Source organism: Hibiscus syriacus, unplaced genomic scaffold, assembly GCF_006381635.1.
Source record: "Hibiscus syriacus cultivar Baekdansim isolate YM2019G1 unplaced genomic scaffold, ASM638163v2 tig00111941_pilon, whole genome shotgun sequence".
In the NCBI taxonomy this organism is placed as follows: domain Eukaryota; kingdom Viridiplantae; phylum Streptophyta; class Magnoliopsida; order Malvales; family Malvaceae; genus Hibiscus; species Hibiscus syriacus.
The window spans coordinates 700,208-715,702 of record NW_024063217.1 but is presented as its reverse complement, the minus strand read 5'-3'; the positions used below and the strand labels follow the sequence as shown (position 1 = coordinate 715,702).

Genomic DNA, 15,495 nt, shown 5'->3' with positions numbered 1-15,495 from the left:
ATCAACATTTACATAAACTAAATAAAACACCTAATTCACAATTTCAGACTGAACAATATTGGTACTCTATACCCATTACCGATACTTCCCTTCTATGATACTGATATCTACCTCAATATCAATACCCAAATTGCTTTCTGGAATTTCCTCTTCAATTACAGTATCTGTACCTTACTATTGGTATCGATACCCCCAATATCGATATTATCCCTTCAGTATCGATACTGTTTATCCAATTCACACAATTTCCCTCTATTTAACCTCATAGTATCAGTATTGTGCTTCCAGTACCGATGCCCTCGCCCAGAATTCACTTATTTCATTTCTAATTTGACCCAAAACTCACATAAATCTCATACTTCTAACTCCATTTATTCCCTTAAACTCACTAACACTTATCACAATCAACTTACATCAATTAAATTCCCTTTAACATCCAAAATTTTCACTATAACACTTAAAACTAAAAATTACATCCATTCTTCAAACATGTTCCTAATCCTTTCTAATACCTCAAACACCTTATTCAGACCTTTGACAAGTCAAATATCTCTTTAAAATCCAAATACTAATCAATTTTCATCAAATCCCTTAAAAACCCTTTTTACCAAATCATCATTAACTCATCAATCTCGTAGCTTTTAATCATCTTTAAGCTTTCTTAAGCTTCTATACCATCCAAAATCTCAAAACCAATTCAAAAATGCAAGAAACAACCAACTTCAAGATTACTCACCTTAGCAATGATGTTCACGATGGAAATAAAGAAGAGAAGATGAAGAGAGTTATAGGCTTTTCTTTTCATTTTCTTCTTTTCCTCACGTGTTATAATAACATTAAAATAAATTTTAAATTCATTTCATGCTAAAAGACCATTTTGCTCTTCCATTCTTAAATATTTGATAATATATCCTAAACAAAAATTCCAAATCAATTATTGAACATTTCAATTTATCAAAATTAAACCACTAAATTTTGAATTCTTACACTTTAATCACTGACTCGATGTTTGGGGTATTACAACCAGTGTCATTGGTTGCTGGTGTGATGGTTCTGATGACATAGCTGAGAATGACCCGAAAACACCTACTCTTCATCCAGTAGTGGGGGACGATGATGTTGTGACATCAGACGTTTTTGTCAACGACGATGAATTACCACCCCTCGTGCTTTCGCTGAAAGTAAGAATGATTTCCTGTTTGCATTGAACCATTCAATATAACCATCTAAAACCATCAAACCAGTTTCTGTTATATATTATCGATGAGGTAAGTGTTGATGTTGGTTCTCCCACATCGGTAACCACTATCTATGCTTCACCAACCAATTTACCTCTTTCTTGTCCCGTCTATCGATGTTATGCATATTTTCGAGGTTCTCTGGTGATTCTAGAATAAATTGTAAAAACCCAAACTGACGAAGCACACGATCAATTGAATGCTACTCAATAATAGCATAATAAATAAGGGGCACAATCGCCACCCATACATCCAATATCTCATTCAGGTTAGGTGGGATGCAAACCCTCAATTCGTCGTCCAAATATGGAAACCATTTGAACTAAAACAAAAATATATATTTTTTATCAAAATTAAAATGAAATTCAAATTATATAAATGAAATTAAATAAAAAATTAAATAAAAAAATTAAAATTGAAAAATGTACCTCTACACCAATTTTCTAGTCAATGAGTAATTGAATATCTAGTAATTCTTGTGGGATATCATGATGATTTTTCCTATTACTCGACCACCTATTTAATATATATATATATATGTCATTCTGTAATAATCGAAAACATTATTTAAAAATAAATTTTCTATTTATATCTTAAAAGTAACGGAAATGCATATGGCTCGTTCACGATCGGGCACAAAAAAGGCATGTGGTACCATACCCACGATTGGAAAAACATGAGACAACTGCCAATAACAGTCTTTTTATAATTCGTAAACCGACACATTTCTCTAAACAAAAATGCTAATACTGTAGATCCCTAACTCGATGTATCAGCTACTTCAAAATTAATTAGGTGTCTCAACCAGATACAATGAACCTAGTTCCGAGATTTGTCAAGCATCAATACACCTCAAATGAGTTGTAGTATATATGCCTAAGCAAATGCTTTTGCCTCGTCCTCCGTACAATTTTTGCACAACTCTTTAAATTCACTTTTCAGCCACCCTAATGTTATTCGGCCACCGTTGAAACTGGGCGAGGAACTTCCAAGATACTCCCTGTATAAACCCCCAATCATAATCTGCCACACCACAAATGGCAGTACCATCGACCGGGAGCCCCGGTTGTATTGAAACATCCTCTAGCGTAATGGTACATTTCCCACATAGTAGATGAAACGTGTGTGTCTCTGGCCCCCATCTCTCAATTAGTGCAGAAATCAGGGCAGATTCAAGTTTCAACCTCCTTCAATTTTTGCTAAGTAATCGAATCCAACCATATACAAATATGGCCAGATACACCTCGGTGTTTCCATCTTCTTGTTGCGAATAAAAACTTCTAATATACGATAATTTTTCTAACAAATAAATTCTAACCATTAAAATTTGAACTACCATTTCAAAATATTTAAATAAATTCAAATAAATAAATTAAAAATAAAAAATATATAATAAATTTTATAATATTCATAAATTTAAAAAGAATATAGTTTTTCGTATTCTTACCGTATCGACAAAATAACTCGAAATATGATCAGCATCCATTGCAGCAACGCATCTTCCATTTTTAAACTGCAATTAATAAATATTAACTAAATAATTTTACAACTAAATAATCAAATAAAAAATAAAATCTAAAATAAAATAATTAATTACTTAAATAATAAAATTTTAATAAATAAAATATAAATTATACAAACAAATATATATTACTAGATTGAAAATAGATAGGAATGAAATATATTTAGGTGTGATTTATGTGAGTTGGGGAAGAGTTTATATTGGTAGTCAGTTGAGGAAATAGGTGGGATAATTTGACGAAAAATCGTGGCAGGAGGGGAAAGGCGTCTCATGAGATGCTCTTTCTAAGGTTGTCATAAAAAACTCGATAAGAGACGCCTTTGGAGATGCACTTTCCAAGAGGTATTGACGATTTTCGACTAAAGCACTTCCTACCAATCGCGTCTTCATCTTAAAGTGTGTTTTACCGAATTAATATTTTTCTCTCAGGTGTTAGATTTAATAACATTTAAAAAACGATGATGACATATAATATTTTATTTATACGATTTTTTTCAAGAAAAAAAAATAAAAAATGGAAGTTTCCTTATAAACGCGCCAACGAAAAAACGCCTTCTGACCGGCAAGCAAGGCGTCTGGTTGAAACACCTAACGAGTAAACACCAACCACTTCTCCTTTTAATTAATATTTTAAATTACATTTTATTTCATTTAATTGTTTTAATAGTTAGAGGGAAAAGAATTAATATTTGGGTATAAAATGCATAAACTATCCGCTTGCCGTAGCCTCTCCTTCTCTCTCTCTCAATTTCTCATTTATTGTTTCTGTTACTTTGCCGGAAAACCGCCTCCCTCCTCCGCCAAACAGCTATTTCTCCGACAAAGGAAGTACTGTTCGACGGGAAGCCATCTGTCTAGTTTCGATAGATTTCTGTACTTTTTTACCGTTTCTTTGCGTGGCTCAGATTTGGATCTCCGAGTTTGACCAGTTTCGTTTGAGTCCGCGGCTCGTTGTGAGAATGTGGCGAGTTCGATTGACGTTTGACGCTCTGTTTCGATAGTAAATGCTGAAGATCGTGACCTAGTTTCTAGTTTTTTGTTGTTGCTGATTTGCGTTTTTCCCATTGAATCGTTTGTTTCGGTAATTCGCAGCGAAACGGTGGCGCGCAAAGAACCATTTCCGTATGTGACGGTACGCTAATTCTTCTGTTGAGTTCTTTTTATTTATATTTTTATGAAAATTTCCGCGGTTCTATTTATTTTGTTTGTTTTTGTTGACATTGTTTTAATTTTGATACTGTTTCTTAACTTTTCCTTAGTTTTCTGGTTTCCAACATTTGTTCTACATCTTTTGAAAAAAATGCAGAAATTTGAATTTGAAATATAGAAAAGTTAATCCTATCAACAAAAGTTTCATGCAATAACCACCATGAATCATGCATTTTGGATCGGACAGATTTTCCTTAGTTTTTTTATTCTTTTTTATCTGTTATATCAGAATTAATTTCCGTGGAGAATCAGAATGGATGCTTTGTTTCCTAATAATATGATATTCACATGTGTATCTGTTACCTAAAAGGAGTTGATCCGGTAATACCGTGTATTGTTGTTTAAATTGTCTAGTTTTTATATTGGCTTTCTGCATTGCTCAATTTTGACTTTATATTTGTGGCATATGTTATGTTATGGAAGATGATTTCAACTGATCATTAACCTTTGAAGCACGATTTTAGTGGGAGAAATTGGCTGTAAAATTTAATCTATTATCGGGCCTTTTGAATAGATTCAGCCAAGCTTCAACCTTCTTATGCCTTCGAAATTATCTTGGTCCAGATTGGCGTGGGCCTTTTGCTTTCACGTTCTCAGTTTTGGGTACAAATGGTTATGCATGTTAGTAAATTTATTCTTTTTAATTATCATTTCTGAATGAATTTGGTTCCAATTTTCGGTTAACATATCTGTAAGTGCTCTTTCGTTAACATTTATTGAGCTGTAGTTGTATACGCGTGGACTGGATTGCGCTTTTGCACCTTAATTTTGTTCCCTGACTTATGGCTCTGAAATCCAAAGATCTTTGTTTGTGTGACCACAATAGTTCTCCACTTATTTCTGGCAAGAGAATGGCGCAAACTAAATAGTGGAAGTATGGGACAAGTTTGTCTTTTTAAAAGCTCTTTTGTAATCTATGCTTTCCATTAGCCAAGCTGATCGTAGTTAAACTTCTGCAGAGTCTGAACTAATATCACTAATTGAATTCTTTGTAAATTAATGGTATTTTTTGTGTGCATGTAGTGTGTTATAAATATTATAGCTGCATGGAAGTGCATGTAGGTCACTTGGATATCAATTGGGTGCTGATACAATTGAAAAGTGTAATTTAACTTTCTATATGAACATTGAGGCTAATTTCGAATTGCTACTACTTACTATGTGTTTCTCAAGTATGCTTTTATAAACTGATAAATAGTTTTTCTAAACGTGTTTATCTGCTTATTATTTATAGGTGTAATGAAGGGTGCGTTGTCCGAGGTAAAAAATGGGTTAGAGTTATTGAAGCATAATAGGCTTCAACGAATAAAATCAGAATCTATCTCTGGGCTGATGTCAAAATATGATGGCTAGAAGTGGAGGAGATGCTTTGAGAGTTTCAGCATCATGTGGAGTGAGATTACAAGGGAATGCAGAGTCATTTTCTAGGTCAAATGGTGTTTCATGTGAGAAGGATGCCTTTTCTAAGAACAAGGTTGATAAGTTTGACACTAGTGATCTATAATGGACTGGGAAAATTCCAGAATGTCCTGTGTACTGCCCTACAAAGGAAGAGTTTGAAGATCCTTTAGTTTATTTGCAGACGATAGCTCCCGAAGCTTCGAGATATGGTAACTCCTTCTGTGCTTTTTATTCTCTATCTTTAACTATTTGAGTATCCTCCATCTTTCTACCCATAGGTGAAGGTGTATGAAACATTCTATATGATATTACAGAATGCAAGAAGAGAAGGGATACAAATGTTTGGATTTTGAAAGAAATTTTGTAAATAGTGCCTCTTTACATTTTTAATAATAAATACTGCAACGTTATGTGTATATACTCCTTAGGTATATGCAAGATTGTTTCCCCTGTGGTTGTTGCTGTTCCGGCTGGAATTGTATTGATGAGGGAGAAAGTAGGATTCAAGTTCACAACTAGAGTACAGCCGTTTCGTCTTGCTGAGTGGGATACTGATGATAGAATCACCTTTTTCATGAGTGGAATGTGAGCTCACTCTCTTGAAACAGATGTTATTTTTGTGCCTGCAGTATTTTTTTTCTTTCTGGTTTTGAATGTTAGCGTAACTTTTCAGAAATTATACATTTCTTGATTTTGAGAGAATGGCGAATAAGGTGTTTACTCGTAGATATTATAGTGTTGGTTGTCTTTCCGCAACTTACTTGGAAAAAGAATTTTGGCATGAAATTGCCTATGGGAAGACAAAAAGTGTTGAATATGCTTGTGATGTTGAGGGTAGTGCCTTTTCTTCTTATCCCAGTGATACACTTGGAAGTTGCAAATGGAATTTAGAGGTGTTGATTTTAGTACCATCATATCTTCACTTTTGTTTTTTAATGCTTCTTGTAGGGCTTTGTTTTACTTAATTTTACCAAAGATAGTAAAGTTAAGAAAAGAAAACTGCAATGGCTATTATTTTGTGTAGGAATTATAGAAATGAGTTGTCAATCCCTTAAGTTAAGAGATTATGTAATTATTTTCTGTTTTTTCAATCCCTTATTTCAAGGGATTACATCTCCTAGGATTAGTTTCCTTTCTTAGAGTTTCCTAGTTTAGAAGCATAATTTGTATATAAATATGTAATATGTTCTACTGAATGTACACAAGAATAAAAATAACAGACTTGTCTGTTTTCTACAGTCTGTTTTCTACATGGTATCAGGTTAGAGCGATCAATCCGATTTCCGCTTCTCTTTAAATCAATTACTATTCAACTCTATTTTTTTTTCATGGCTAATCCGGATCCCTCAGCATCCGAAATCACTTCCCAGACCAGCCCCTCTCAATCTGATTTTCAGATTTCAGTTTTCAAATTTTCAAAGCAATAGAGGAAAAATTGCCTTTGGTGTGAACATTGTAAGAAGCCAGGCCATATGATAGATCAATGTTGGAAGCTGCACGGAAAACCAACCGATTGGCAGCACACACGGTCCAGGTTTCAAGGAGCCTCATATTGCCTCTCAAGATGATTCCTCAAGCAGTTTTAGCAAGAAACAGATAGAGGAACTGCAGCAGATTTTGAGCAGTATGGCAGCCAAGCCTACAAATGTGACTTATACTACTACTGATGGAAATAATCCATATGCTTCCTCGGTACAATGGATAATAGACTCGGGTGCATCAGATCATATGACAGGAAATATTAATATCTTGGAGGAATATAGTGAAAGCAGCTTACCAGCTTCTATCAAAATAGCAGATGGTTCTCTCACTACAGTCAAAGGGAGTGGTTCTGTTACATTAAACAAAAATCTACTATTTCATAATGTCCTCTATGTTCCTAGACTTGCATGCAATCTGTTGTCAGTCAGCAAATTAATTAAAGATTTTGGTTGTAATGTTGTGTTTGGTACTGGTGGTTGCATTTTTCAGACACAGGGCTCGAAGAGGGTGATTGGCAGTGCTAGGCTAGGCAAAGGATTGTACACCCTTGGAGGTAAAGCATCTCATAATCATGCCTTATCTAGTGCTCTTAGGAAACCAATTTTATCTTCTGATCTCAATACTAATAAAATTATGTTATGGCACTCTAGATTAGGTCATCCTAATTTTTTCTATCTTTCCAAAATGTTACCGAACTTATTCATTAATAAAGATCCGTCTTTGTTTTCCTGTGAAATTTGTCAAATGGCCAAACACAGCAAAAAACCATATATTCCGGCCAAATTTGAACCAACAACACCTTTTTCCATCATCCATAGTGACATTTGGGGCCCTTCTCCTGTTAAAAGTATTTCTGGGTATAAGTGGTTTGTGTCTTTTATAGATGATTACTCTAGGACAACATGGGTTTTCTTAATGAGAGAAAAATATGAGGTTGAGTCTCTCTTTAAAAGTTTTTATCAAAAAGTTGAAACCCAATTTGACACAAAAATCAAAATTCTAAGGAGTGACAATGGGAGTGAGTATTTGAATAAAACCCTTGGGTATTTCTTTAAGGAAAAGGCATTGTTCACCTTACTTCTTGTGTCAACACACCTCAACAAAACGGGGTAGCAGAAAGGAAAAATAGACATCTTCTAGAGGTTACTAGGTCTCTTATGTTTGCTGCTAATGCTCCTAAGTATCTTTGGGGGGAAGCTCTTCTTACAACCACTTACCTCATCAATAGAATGCCAAGTAAAACCTTAGATTTCAAAATTCCTACTAAGGTTCTGTTTCAGCTGTATCCCCATTTTAAACATTTAAACTCAAGTCTTTCTCCTCGGGTGTTTGGGTGTACAGCCTTTGTTCATATCCACAACAGAGGGAAATTAGATCCTAGGTCCATAAAGTGTGTGTTCTTGGGCTATTATTCGAGTCAGAAGGGTTACAAGTGTTACTCACCTTCCACCAAAAAGACCTATGTCTCCTTTGATGTTACATTTTTTGAAAACTAACCTTATTTTTCAGGAACAGAAATTCAGGGGGAGAGTTACAAGGAATTTCAGCCTGTTCAAACCGATATTTCTTTACAGCCTATTAGTTACAAGGAATTTCAACCTGTTCAAACCGATATTTCTTTACAACCTATCCTTTCCTTACCTATTACTGTCTCTCCAAAGCCGGCTAGCAAGATCCCAGTTCCTAGGGAGGGTGATGGGAATAACCTAAATAACTCTGATGAATTACCTTCCTCCTTATCTCAGCACTCTAGTCCGTGCAAAACACCTTCCACCACTACAAAAAATGCACCTAACAATGACCCTGAAACCATAACTCCCCAACCGAAACAACTCAGTGTTTACTCAAGAAGGAAAGAAATGTTGCTGAAGAAATCAATCAGCCTAGCATTTGCCAAGAACCAGATTCGGATCCTGTTGCAGCTGAAACAGAAGGTAATGATGGTTACCAAGAGGCTACTACTGTTGATCTTGATGACTTTCCTATTGCTATTAGGAAGGGGATAAGAAAATGCACTGCTCATCCCATAAATAAGTATGTTGCATATGGGAAATTACAGTATAATTTCAGGGCCTTTACTGCCAGTATTAACACTGAAAATCCCAAGAAATGTGACAGAAGCATTTCAATCTCCTGAGTGGAAAAAGGCTGAGGAAGAAGAGATAAAAGCATTGCAAAAGAATAAAACATGGAGTTTGACAGATTTGCCAAAAGGGAAGAGAGCTGTTGGATGCAGGTGGATATTCACAGTCAAATATCATTCGGATGGGAGTGTGGAAAGATATAAGGCAAGGCTAGTTGCTAAAGGTTTTTCTCAGTCCTATGGCATCGACTACCAGGAGACTTTTGCACCGGTTGCAAAATTGAATACCATCAGAATATTGTTATCAGTAGCTGTTAACATGGACTGGAAATTGCATCAGCTGGACATAAAGAATGCTTTTCTGAATGGGAACCTTGAAGAAGAGGTATACATGGAGGTCCCCCCCGGATTAGAAGGAAAAGTCACTAAGAAAACTGTGTGTAAGCTCAATAAATCCTTATATGGCTTAAAACAATCTCCCAGGGCTTGGTTTGATCGATTTGCTAAGGCTATGACACAGAATGGTTTCAAACAAAGCCAAGCAGATCACACATTATTCAGAAAAATTACACCGAGTGGTAAGATAACTCTCCTAATTGTTTATGTAGATGATATGATTATAACTGGCAGTGATATAGAAGAAATAGAAGAGCTAAAGATGAATCTTGCAAAGGAGTTTGAAACCAAGGATTTAGGGAGTATGAGGTATTTCCTGGGTATGGAAGTTGCAAGGTCCGAGGAAGGGCTGGTCATAAACCAGCGTAAGTATGTTTTGGATCTTCTTGCAGAAACTGGGATGCTCGACTGCAAACCAGTTGAAACTCCAATGGAGCCAGGCTTGAAATTTTGCAAGGAGAGGACTGGAAATCCAGTAAACAAGGAATCCTACCAAAGGTTAGTTGGGAAGTTAATCTACTTGTCACTGACCAGACCTGATATTGCATACTCAGTGAGCATTGTCAGCCAACATATGAGTGATCCTCGAGAAGAACATTTGGAAGCTGTTAACAGAATTTTAAGGTTCTTGAAATTTAACCCAGGAGCTGGACTTATATTTAGAAAAAATCAAGACAGAACAGTGAAGGTTTATACAGATGCAAGCTGGGGAGGTGAATTAACTGATAGAAGGTCAGTTAGTGGCTACTGTACCTACGTTTGGGGTAATTTGGTGACTTTGAGAAGTAAGAAACAGCTGGCAGATATCTTCACCAAAGTCCTTCCACGAGTGACTTTTGATGAGATGTCATTCAAACTGGGTATATACAACATATATACACCAGTTTGAGGGAGAGTGTAGGAATTATAGAAATGAGTTGTCAATCCCTTAAGTTAAGAGATTATGTAATTATTTTCTGTTTTTTCAATCCCTTATTTCAAGGGATTACATCTCCTAGGATTAGTTTCCTTTCTTAGAGTTTCCTAGTTTAGAAGCATAATTTGTATATAAATATGTAATATGTTCTACTGAATGTACACAAGAATAAAAATAACAGACTTGTCTGTTTTCTACAGTCTGTTTTCTACATTTTGCATAGCTGATTGATCTCTTTCTCGAGTCACTTTTATTGTATATTCATGTATTTTATTCTAGATTCTGTTCTCTTTGATCCATTCTTATCACATTGCTTCATAATGTGTAACAAGTTTATATGTTCTTATGTGTCGGATTGAAAGCAAATCCCCAATGACAGTTGGTAGCACAAGTTACACTTGTATGTAAACAAAGAATCACAATCTGTTTTCCTGCTAAAAAAATTTATAAAAGATTTTTCCTGTTAGTAAAACTGTATTGGACTGGACAGAATAAACTATAGATTTGGTCTTAAAATCTAACCCCATGAGATGCTATCCAGTAAGATTGATACTATGACTTCATATTTGGATTAAGGAGATAGGTATAGTAGCCTTAAGAACTACTATGTTAGTTTGATAAATCTTCCCAGCAGTATCTATTTGGTGATATCTTAGATGTGTCCTGTTGCAAAAATGATTCCGTGAGGGTTCAACAGAGTTGATACCTCACTATTTCATAACTGGTTGCCATGGTCTGTTTCAAGTGTGGAAGTTTTTTGTATTATTTATCAGTATCATTAAGATAAAGTAATGTTGTATAGTTCCCAGAATTCTCTGTCTCTGTTCTTGCTTCTGGTTCTATTGTTTTTTATATACTTTTGTTTGATTTCAGCTATTCTCACGGCTACCAAAGTCCACTTTGCGTCTTCTTGAAACAGCAATCCCGGTATCGAAATGATCCTAATCTCAATTTGGCACTAAATGCATACTTATATGCATACAAATAATTGATCTGCTCACATTTATCTGATTGAACTGGTCTTTGTTTCAGGGAGTAACTGATCCTATGCTTTACATAGGAATGCTATTTAGCTTGTTTGCCTGGCATGTGGAAGATCATTATTTGTATAGGTAAATGTCGTCAAACATTAAATTCCTTTTCCATTATTTTCTTTTCTAGTATTCTATAAATAATCCTTTTCTTATTAATTTTTTGGCAGCATTAACTATCATCACTGTGGGGCTTCTAAAACTTGGTATGGTGTACCTGGTCATGCTGCTTAAAATTTGAGAAGGTTGTCAAGGAACATGTGTACACTAATGAAATGATATCCTATCCGTGGATGGCGAAGATGGAGCTTTTGATGCGCTTTTGGGGAAAACAACATTATTTCCTCCAAGTATTTTGTTGAAACATGATGTCCCTGTCTACAAGGCTGTGCAGAAGCCTGGAGAGTTCGTAATTACTTTTCCAAGGGCATATCATGCTGGATTCAGTCATGGTAAGTCATATGTACTTAATTTCTTCTTATTTGCTGGTTCAGAGTTAATGAATGTGTTCTAACTAATTTTCATTTAGGTTTCAACTGTGGTGAGGCTGTAAACTTTGCTATCGGTGATTGGTTTCCTTTGGGGGCTGTAACTAGCTTGCGTTATGCACATCTCAGCAGGGTTCCTCTCCTTCCTCATGAGGAACTTCTCTGCAAAGAAGCTATGCTTCTCTATACAGGTTTAGAACTGGAAGATTTGGATTATTCACCGGCAGACTTGGCCTCTCATCATTGCATCAAGATTTCATTCGTAAAGCTGATGCACTTCCTGCACCGGGCACGTTGGTCTGTCATGAAATCAAGGGCATGCGCCAGTATATCCCCAGATTATTATAGAACAATCGTCTGCACCTTATGCAAACATGATTGTTATGTTGCTTTCATTAACTGCAGCTGCTACGCTCATCCTGTTTGCCTGCGACATGGTAGTGTATCCCGGATCCTGCTTTGTTTTGGTAGTTTCCCTTAGATGGATAATTTTGTCTCATTATGAGCCTGTTTGCCTTCTGCAGATATCAAGTCACTAGACTTCCCCTGTGGGAGCTATTATGGTCTTTTCTTGAGGGATGATGTTAGAGAGATGGAAGCTGCTGCCAAGAAGTTTGAGCAAGATGATGCCATATCAAAAGAAATTGAGCAACAACTTGAAAATGGTGATGACTTGTATTTTTATCCACTGTCAACTAAGTTACAGACTGATGTAGAGGATTTATACTTCCCATACTGTGAGATTAATGTTGCATTGAGTCCTGAGATTGCTGCAATAAATACAACGGGTGAACTTCTAGGACATATATCTTCTATGAACCACGATTCCGGAAAAATTCGAACTGAGCTGAATGATGCTCTCTCTTCTTTTGCCACATCAACTCGTACCGTTTCAGAGCAAATTGGATCCTTACCAAAAAATGTAAGATCCATCTCTCTTCCTGCTGAGACTTAGTCTGACACATGAATTATACGTTGGTTTCTGCTCGAGCTCCGGCTCCTGCACTAAGTGACAATGGGTATATGTTCAAAGCAGGTACAAAGGGTAGCTAACCAAGTAAGCGCTATTGGTAAAAGATTCCCAGAAGAACTCTCAGAATATACACATGAATCGTCTGCTTCTTGATTGTCTTGTGAAGATCATCCAAGTATCCTTCTGGATAATGTTCATAAACCAGTTAATAGGTCTATAATGGACGAAGACAGTGATAGTTCTGATTCCCCAATATTTAGGGTTAAACGGCCTTTTTGAAGGTTGAGAAAAGATTTGTGAATGACTCCATGTCATCAAAGAACTCAGAACAACAGGTACAATTTTAGCTTTCCATATTTATGTCTGTTATAAGTTACTAAACTACGCTTTCAGGAACGCCTTTATTTTCTTTTCTAAAACTATCTAATTATTTATAAGATTAAAAAGCTGAGATTAATTTGATGCGATTTCTTCATGCAATTACTACAAGTCTAGAAGTAATTTGACTATGTAAAGAACCTTATTTTAGCTTTGACTTTTGATTTATCATTGGGCCCGTGGACAATCTAGGTGCGATTTTAAGATGTTAGGGAAGTCAAGGGGTAATGCCATCCCTTACATAGAAGCGCTTTTCACTTACATTTTAGAGTAACCTTTTGCTCCCTTGCTTTTTTGATAAGAATAGGAGGTCTCGTTGGAAGTCAAGGGGTAATGCCATCCCTTACATAGAAGCGCTTTTCACTTACATTTTAAATTAAGCTGTTGCTCCCTTACTAAAAGGTGTGCAAACTGATTCATGCCACTGATAAACTGCTTATATTCAATTCAAACCGCTGATAAGCTGCTTAATTTCTGACAAACTACCAACTGCTTGACAATAGTTTCAGGCATGAGAGAGTTGGACTTATATTGGATTTTGACAATAATTATCATTACTTCTATTTTTTTGTTTTAGAGATAAAGCGAAAGAGCAATTGAGCAAGATTTCTTATGTTGTTGCTGTGCTTAAATTTCCCCTTATTGTTGAATGGAAGACTGTGTTCTTTACTTTACCATTGGCCAGTTATCATTCCGTCGGGTGGTAGTTGTTCGTCAGTTGGCCCCTAGTATAGATTTACTTTGCAATAAGCACCTCATCACTTATTTGCTTTTGCTTTCTAGCGAAGTTTGTGATGACTTGCTAGAGGATAATCAACAAGCTTCTGATTGAGCATTAAGTTAGTTACAGCCTTTGGTTATGTTTCCACATTTTTATATTGATCGTCTTCAATTCGATTATCGTGTTGTATTTTGCTTGGTCTGTTCGTGCCGTCCTCCACTTCCATTTTTTTCATGGCATCCTGACGCCATTTATTCATATGGCAGGGGCTCAAACGATTAAAGAAGCTCCAACATGAAGGAAGATGTGAGCAGGCAGTGCCGTCTGAATCCAAATGCTGTACCCTTCCCAATCCTATTTCTATCAAGTATAAGAAGCTGGACGGCGAGGCAGAAATGAGCTGGCAGCAAGAGCAGCACCGAAACGATGAGGGTGTGGCAGGAGTTAGGGAAAGGCAAGAGGGAACCTCCTTCAGAGATAGGTCCAAAGCGCCTTAAAGTGAGAGGCTCAGTTTATCTAGGTTCATAAGGCAGACTGGTTTGAAGTTATAGATGTGCAGAAACCGATGGTTTGTGACCCTGGAGTCCGTTTTGGCTTACTCCCATTCCCTCTAAATGGAGTTCTAACAACAACACTGAAATTCCAGATTGATCGATTCACAGTTCAGGGAGCAGCAGCAGCGGAAGGTTAACCAAGCTTAGGACATTATTATTTTTATTCTTTGTGCAGGCCTCCAAAACTGGGGCGAATTGCACGTCGTAGCAGCAATTCTTGCAGCTCTAACCCACGCCGGACGTGTTTCCATCTATGGAAGGAGAAGCAACCTTCCGAAAATGTAGAATTTGGGTTAGTGAAATTTACTTTTTGTAAATTTATTCTTTTTAGTCCTGTGATGCTTCCTCTGCCAGCTTCTTTATTCTTTTCATGTAGCCAAATGTTGTACAGTGTTTAAATAAAATGCAGGGAAAGTTATACAGTACATCTTAATATAAAGCTAAAATAAAGAGTTATCGGTTTTGTTATTATTTAAATAACAAAATCGATAAAAAAATATCTAAAACATTATTATTTTTATCTAGAACATCAATTTTTTTAACATTTCCTGTAAAAGTGCCCAACAAAAACAAAACGGATAGAAAAAATAACAAAACTGATAGCGTTTTACTAAATCCGAAAAACGTTCAATAATAATAAAATCGATATAAATAATAATGTTTCCAGTCAATTTTTACTGGTTTTGTTATTTAAATAATAATAAAATCGATAGTATCTTTTTTTATTAGTATATTAATATATTAAGGCTGTCGCACGTGAATATTTTTTAAAATGCAGAGTAATGATTCCACTGACCTTTTTCTTCCCGGCAAGACCATGAAAAGAAGTCATTTACACCCATCCCAAAGGCAAAGATTTTCATCGTGGAATCTGTAACATAAATTCATCATCTTCATTTCCAAAACCCCATTGTCCGAGAGTCAACAACGACGGAACATTACAAGAAGAGAAAATCGCCTCAGTGACCAAAAAAAAGTTATAATATACGATTTTAACCAACTTTTTTTGGATTTGCCAAAATGACCAACAAAATCGCAACGCGAAATAAAAATCGCAACGCGATCCCCAGAATCGCAAATCAGTTTCCAAAATCGCAACGCGA

At 35.9% G+C, this 15,495-nt stretch overlaps 1 pseudogene; it reads left to right on the top strand.

The window, feature by feature from the left end:
• The first annotated feature begins 3,493 nt into the window (after positions 1 to 3,493).
• LOC120173024 lies at positions 3,494 to 14,724 on the top strand (annotated as a pseudogene).
• The last annotated feature ends 771 nt before the right edge of the window (positions 14,725 to 15,495 follow it).